General features: G+C 43.5%; 1 long non-coding RNA gene across 1 annotated transcript; it reads right to left on the bottom strand.

Annotated features, from left to right (window-relative positions):
• Positions 1 to 3,292: 3,292 nt before the first annotated feature.
• Positions 3,293 to 6,685, bottom strand: LOC127004406 (uncharacterized). The gene is made up of 2 exons (XR_007757775.1): positions 3,980 to 6,685; positions 3,293 to 3,938 (listed from the first exon to the last, which is right to left on the bottom strand). It is a non-coding gene; the product is annotated as an uncharacterized LOC127004406 (long non-coding RNA).
• Positions 6,686 to 7,551: the final 866 nt, after the last annotated feature.

The following is a 7,551-nucleotide window of genomic DNA, read 5'->3' as shown; positions in this document are numbered from 1 at the left end:
GCTTAATTCCCTCAAAACGCAACTAGAGCTCCGCCCACGTGACCTGCCCCATGCTCTCTCCTTCCTCTCTCTCTCTCTCTCTCTCTCTCTCTCTCTCTCTCTCTCTTATTCATACACACACACACACACACGCACACATTTTGATAATGCTAAGCTTCAAGTTCAGATCTGGCCACATTAGTAATAAGTAACATTCCATCCCTACCTGCTCTGAGAACCCTACTTAACCCTTTCATTGCTAAACGCTCGCAGCGAGCGTTAGGTGTATTTGCTGGTGGTGCTAAACGCTCACTGCGAGCTCCACCCGCACTCAAATCTCCCACGTATGAGTGTTCCAACACTATTTCTCACAACGCAGGATTGCCAATTGAGTGGGTTCTTCACTAAATTTGGTGGAAAATCATATCAGCGCAGTGCGGCAAATCTGCGGATGAGTAACTGGTGGATGTTCTTGCCCAATATAGCGGCATTTTTGCATAGCTTCACCTGACTGATTCTTTGACCAAATAGTTGTAAATATTGCAGTTGGCAATACTTCCTTGCCAGAATCTCAAGGAAAGATGTCCGCAGTTTCCTCAATATGGCTGATCATCGCGTACACACCAACGTAAGTGTTAACATTCAACACTCCCTGAGCGTGCATGTACGTTCGCAAGAGAGGCATACATAACCGACTCCTATAGATCTGGACCTCCTCTTTCCAATGGTGTTTTTGTTTTTTTAGCTGTGATGAATAGTTTTTGAGATACAGAGGTTAAAAAAGACCCCCCATTGGGCTGCCTGACTGCGCCTGAGGGGATAGTCGCGTCCGTACCATGCGCAAGGAAAGGATTAACCCTCTCACACACCGTAAGTTTCCAATAAGTTCCCGAGTTACACCGAAAAAACTATTTTTTCCTCTCCTGTCAGAATAGGCTAACAACTAAAAATCGCTCAAAGCTCCTCATCTACGCTCCTTAGAAAGGTTGCCATATGTTACGATTATGAAACTTATCCCAACAAATGATGCTCTCAAATTTGACGCACTTTCACCGAAAACTTAATTTTTAATATTTTTTTTTAACTTTTATCTCTCTCTCTCTCTCTCTCTCTCTCTCTCTCTCTCTCTGTTTGTGGTTGTGTTGGTGTATTTACCTAGTTGTAGTTTTACAGGGCCTGGGCTTACGCTCGTGTGGTCCCGTCTCTGTATCTGTATTTGTCCAACTTTTCCTTAACCCTTTCCTTGCTTGCGGTGCGGACGCGACTATCCCCTCAGGCGCAGTCGGGCAGCCCAATGGGGGGTCTCTTTTAACCTCTGTATCTCAAAAACTATTCATCACAGCTAAAAAACAAAAACACCACTGGAAAGAGGAGGTCCAGATCTACAGGAGTCGGTTATGTATGCCTCTCTTGCGAACGTACATGCATGTTCAGGGAGTGTTGAATGTTAACATTTACGTCGGTGCGTGCGGGATGATCAGCCATATTGAGAGAACTGCGGACATCTCTCCTTGAGATTCTGGCAAGGGAGTATTGCCAACTACAATATTCACAACTATTTGGTCAAAGAATCAGTCAGGTGATAGGTGAAGCTATGCAAAAATGCCGCTATATTGGGCAAGAACATCCACCAGTTACTCGTCCGTAGATTTGCCGCGCTGGGCTGATATGATTTTCCACCAAATTTAGTGAAGAACCCACTCAATTGGCAATCCTGTGTTGTGAGAATTAGTGTTTGATCACTCTCATATGCGGGAGATTTGAGTGCGGGTGGAGCACACAGCGAGCGTTTAGCACCACCAGCAAATACGCCTAACGCTCGCTGCGAGTGTTTAGCAATGAAAGGGTTAAGTTTTGCACACTCTTCGCCGATACTACATCCTCACTTAGTCTGTTCCAAACCTCTATATTTCTTTGTGGGAAGCTATATTTCTTAGTCTCTCAAACATCTTCCCTTCCTCAATTTTTTACTGTCATGTGTTCCTGGTGTTTATTTCTTCTCTTAGTAGTAACTCCTCATTATCTACTTCTTCCATTTTACTCCATAATTTATAAATTTGTTTTAGGTCTCCCCTTTCTCTTCTTTGTTCCAGTGTTGGTAGGTCCATTTCCTTTAATCTTTCTTCATTGTCAATCCCTCCAGTTGCCATCCTTTGTATTCTTTCTAGTTTTTTTATGTGTTTCTTCTTATGGGGAGACCACATCGGCTCCACATATTCCAATTTTGGTCTAATCATAGTGGTTATTAACTTTTTCATCATATCCATGTAGTGGAATGCTAATCCTATATTTCTCACCATTTTATATGTATCACTGAATATCGTATTAACATGACTCTCAGGCTGTTGATTATCTTGTATTGTCACTCCCAGATCTCTCTCTTCATGAACTTTCTTTAATATTTCTCCATCTCCCATTTTATATGTCCATTTTGGTCTCCCTTCACTCTTTTCCATCTCCATTACATGACATTTCTTCACATTGAATTTCATTTCCCATTTCATACTCCATTGCCAAATCTTGTTCAGGTCATCTTGCAGAATTTCAGTCTTTACTGTTTCTTATATGTCTTTGCAGTATTGCATCGTCTGCAAACAGGCTCATATAACTGTTTACTCCCTCTGACATATCATTTACATATACTAGGAAAAGTAATAGTGCCAATACCGATCCTTAAGGCACTCCACACTCTACAATTCTCCATTCCGATTTCATGTCCTTTACCACTGTTCTCATCTCTCTTCGCCTTAAGTAACTTTCCATCCAGTTCATCACCTTCCCTTTCAAACCTCCTTTATTCTCCAGCTTTCATAGTAGTCACATATTTTACATACTGCACTGGTAAATGATACAGGTCTGTAGTTCAGGGGTTCTTCCTTTTTTCCACTTTTGTATATAGGGACCACTTCAGCCCTCTGCCACTCCTATGGTACTTTACCAGTTGTTATTGAGCATTTTATATCATATCATATACTGGTCCAACCAGCTGATTTCTGCATTCTTTCAGTAAATAACCTGACACTCCATCCAGTCCTACTGCTCCCCCATCATTTTATATATCTCCTCTTTAGTTACTATAACTTCTTCCATATGAACATTTATCTTGTTGTCTTGTGGTTCGCTGAATAGTGATTCTTTTGTAAAAACTTGCTGGAACCTTTTGTTTAGTAGCTCAGTCATGTCTTTAGGATCTTCAATTATCATATTCCCATCACTCAATCTTTCTATTGTTTCCTTTGGTTTGATTTTTCCATTTATAAATCTTTAAAAGTTTAAACGGTTAAGGTTCTTCCTTGCACTTTTCAACAATATCCTTTTCATATCCTTTCTCTTCTCTCCTTATTTTCACGTATTCATTTCTCGCTACCTTAAAATCTTCTTCATTCCTTTGTTTTTTTATTTCTTTTCAATCTCTTTCACACTTTTTCTTTTTCTTTTGCCTTAGCACATCTTGCATTAAACCAGTCCTTTTTTCCTTTTTCTTTGGGTTTATGTTCTGGTGCATATTTCATAACTCCTGATTTATACGACTCCATAAAAATATCATACTTTTCTTGTACCTCTCTTGTTCTTATTCCCATTCTCTTCCCAGTCTAGCTCTCCATAGTAGTTACTGAGATTTTCCATGTCTGCCTTTCTATAGTTTAACCTGTTTCTTTTATATGATTCATCCCCCTCACTTCCTTCCTCCTCTGTTTCGATCTCTATTTATCACGTTATCACTCTTTCCCAGGGGGCACCCATACCTTAACTCATTCAACAAGTGCATTCCCTTTGTTAACACCAGGTCCAGTCTCGCCGGTTTGTCATCACTTCTGTATCTCTTGTTTTCCTTCACCCATTACATCATCAAGTTTTCCATCGTTAATCTTAACCCTTTCAATACATGACGCAGACTTCGGCGTCACAGTATGGAAAGGGTTAGGAGGAAATGGAAGAGGATTAAGCCTCTTTTAAACCTCTTAAGAGGAAATGGAAGAGGATTAAGCCTCTTTTAAACCTCTTAAGAGGAAATGGAAGAGGATTAAGAGGTTTAGAAGAGGATTAATCCTCTTCCATTTCCTCTTAACCTTTTCCATAGTGATGCCAACGTCTGTGTCACTGTATTGAAAGGGTTAAAAATCTTTCCCCCCATGCTGCTCCACTACCTCCACTTTCAAATACAGGTAACACTCGATTTACGCGAGTATTGTGTCCTTGAAGAGGTCGGTTAAATCAAAAACAATGTAAATCAAACAAGAGGCAGGTTTCTATCGAAAAATAAATATTCATTTCATTCAGTGGAGAGAGAGAGAGAGAGAGAGAGAGAGAGAGAGAGAATATCCATATCACCGAGATATCCACTCAGGCACTCAGTCTCAGCCTCACTCGTGTGAGGAAGAAATGAGGGACACCATGAGCGACTGGCTAGTATTGGTACCGGTACCGTACCGTATAGCTGGTACCGTATGTACCGGTACTGGTACCGGTACCTGCTCACCTCTATTGTTGAGTAGCGTGGCAGCGTGGGTACTGTATTGTTGTTCAAGTGGAGCGCGGGAAGAACTGAGCTCAGCTGTGTGGCCGCGGCGCCGTGTGAGTCCAGTTGCGTGAGACATCTGGTGGCCACTCCATAAAATATCGCGTCTAAGTGAAAAAAAACTTGTAAATTAAACATTTATTTGGATTTTGGACCCCGTGTTATTTAAAAAATGCGTAAACCAAACTCACGTAAATCGAGTTACCTGTATTTCCCAATTTACCTCCTTACAGTTAAAATCTCCAACTAACAAGACTCTTTTGATAGCTTTGAGTAACCTACTCAAACTCTGGGCACATAGTTATAAAGCTAACACTCGTCTCAGGCTCGTCTTAAGAGCCCAAACCAGGCCTATGGAGTCCTATATCCCAAGTGTTAATCTGAAACGTGGCGCGAGTAGCTAAAGTTGGTCCCGGGCAGGCATAAATCCTGGGTCTTCGTCTGAGGCATCGACCTTCAAATGTAAACATTGCTGGGTGTTGCCAGACAGCTCATCAAAATCGCTTTACATTCAAACACTCACTATAGCCTTTACAAAACCCTCTTATAATGGATATGATGTACACCAATTTAAGGTATTCTTATCCATTAATTTTCATGAGATAACTGATCTCGCCGTTGTTGGCAACTTTACGTTCCCCACTACCCGTGGCGACTGGAGCCCCAGCTATGGTGAAAACTCGTCACTGTGGTGAGACATAAGTCAAACGCCTAATTTCTTTATAAGTATGGACCCTGGATGGTATCTTCAATCGTGGTCTCATATTCTTCCCTGTTCCATGAGTTTGTTCTTGGTGGTACATATGTTGTTATTATCGTCATCATTTCTGTTTTTGTCCTCCAGATTTACTCACTATTTCTGCCTTTCCTTCTCCTTATACAGTACTGACTCCAGGATTGTGAGTTTCAAGTTTGCGATTCACTGAGTTTGCGATAGGGACCCCAAAAAATAGATTTTTATTGAAAACTGAAATTGTGATATGACGCAAACTTTGCAGGTGGCGTGCGTGAGAGTGGTGGTTTTTTCTCTAGTTAACAGGGCGGAGGGGGTCGTGACGTCAGGGCGCAGCGTAGCGTCACCACCACAACACTGTATTCTGCCGCCCACTGCCGTTGTTCACCTCACCCCCACGGTCCCACCCAACTGAGGATAGTTCAGTGAAACTTCATCAACTCAGTCATGACGTCACATGTTCTATGACGTCATGGCGGTGACGCGCTGGAGACCAGCAAGTCTCATTTGAATCTTGGTTTTATTAAAGGATTTACACATCATATGAAGTGTGGTGTTCTCTGAAACTTCAATCCAGTGGCGCCGTGGCCACACGTGGGTCTCCAGTGACGTCTCTGTTTACATGTGATGTCACGAGCGTGGTGCATTGTGGGAAAAACAAATGCTAAGCGAGCTATCCTTTATATGTCTATCATCCTTGGTCCCACCCACACTTCTACCCCCACGTCGTTTGGGCCCTCATAGCCCCGGCGTGGCGCTCTCCGTTTGCTCCCGGTCCTCCTCCGCCGTCCACGCTAAAGCCAGCGCAGCGGGGCAGCGGCAGGGATCACTGCAGGGTTCATGCAGTGCCGGTCGCAGGCTGGACACACTCATGCAGTGTGGGGCCAACAGCCCGGTGTGCTGCAGCTCGCATTTCGCGGTGGCGGTATAGCCCTCTCGCCACTCGTGCCGAGAGCTCGGACCTGCATGTCTCCTGCCCTTCCATGAAACGCGTTAGGCTGCGGGGGCTCCGGCTCTCTCTATCGCCAGCTTTTGGCTCGGCATTTCAGATGAGATGTTGACTGTTGTCAATTTTCCCCAAAGGAATAATGGTTCAAAGTTTGCGATTTCAATGTTCGCAACCCGCAACGTTGACCTATTTATTGCAAACTTGGAGACAGTACTGTACTACTGACTTCACTAATAACTCCTTCCTCATCATTAGCATCACTCCTCCACCACCTTTACCCTTTCTATCCTTCCTCCATACATTATAATTAGGAGACAGCTCAAGGGCACAAAAAAGTAAACATTAATAAAAAAAAGCCCGCTACTCGCTGCTCCTAAAAAGAATCCAAAGAGGTGGCCGAAAGATAGGTCAGTTTCGGGAGGAGAGGTGTCCTGATACCCTTCTCTTGAAAGAGTTCAAGTCGTAGGCAGGAGGAAATACAGATGAAGGAATATTGTTCCAGAGTTTACCAGCGTGAGGGATGAAAGAGTGAAGATGCTGGTTAACTCTTGCATAAGGGGTTTGGACAGTATAGGGATGAGCATGAGTAGAAAGTCGAGTGCAGCGGGCCGTGGAGGGGGAGGCATGCAGTTAGCAAGTTCAGAAGAGCAGTCAGCGTGGAAATATCGATAGAAGATAAAGAGAGGCAACATTGAATTTAAGAGGTGAAGACTATCAGTATGAGGAGGAGAGCTGATGAGACGAAGAGCCTTTGCCTCACTCTGTCCAGAAGAGCTGTGTGAGTGGAGCCCCCACACATGAGATGCATACTCCATACGAGGGGACAAGGCCCTGTATATGGACAGCAACTGTGCAGGGAGAAGAACTGGCGGAGACGGTACAGAACGCCCAGCCTCGAGGAAGCTGATTTAGTAAGAGATGAGATATGAAGTTTCCAGTTGAGATTTTGAGTTAAGGATAGACCGAGGATGTTTAGTGTTGAGGAAGGTGATAGCTGGGTGTTGTCAAAGAATAGGGGATAGTTGTTTGGAAGATTGTGTCGAGTGGATAGGTGGAGAAACTGTGTTTTTGAGGCGTTGAAGGACACCAGGTTCTTCTTGCCCCAATCGGAAATAATAGTTAGGGCTGAGGCTAAGCGTTCTGCAGCCTCCAGCCTTGAGTCGTTAAGTTCCTGTAGGGTGGGTCTTCTATTATAAGAAGTTGAGTAATGCAGAGTGGAATCATCGGCGTAGGAATGGACAGGACAGTTCGTTTTGGAAAGAAGATCATCAATGAACAACAGAAAAAGAGTGGGAGATAGGACAGAACCCTGTGGGACACCACTGTTAATAGATTTAGGGGAAGAACAGTGACCGTCTACCACGGCAGAAA

This window comes from Eriocheir sinensis, chromosome 3 (genome assembly GCF_024679095.1).
Source record: "Eriocheir sinensis breed Jianghai 21 chromosome 3, ASM2467909v1, whole genome shotgun sequence".
NCBI classification, from domain to species: domain Eukaryota; kingdom Metazoa; phylum Arthropoda; class Malacostraca; order Decapoda; family Varunidae; genus Eriocheir; species Eriocheir sinensis.
Note: the sequence above shows the minus strand (reverse complement) of the source record. Positions and strands in the feature narration are given on the sequence as shown.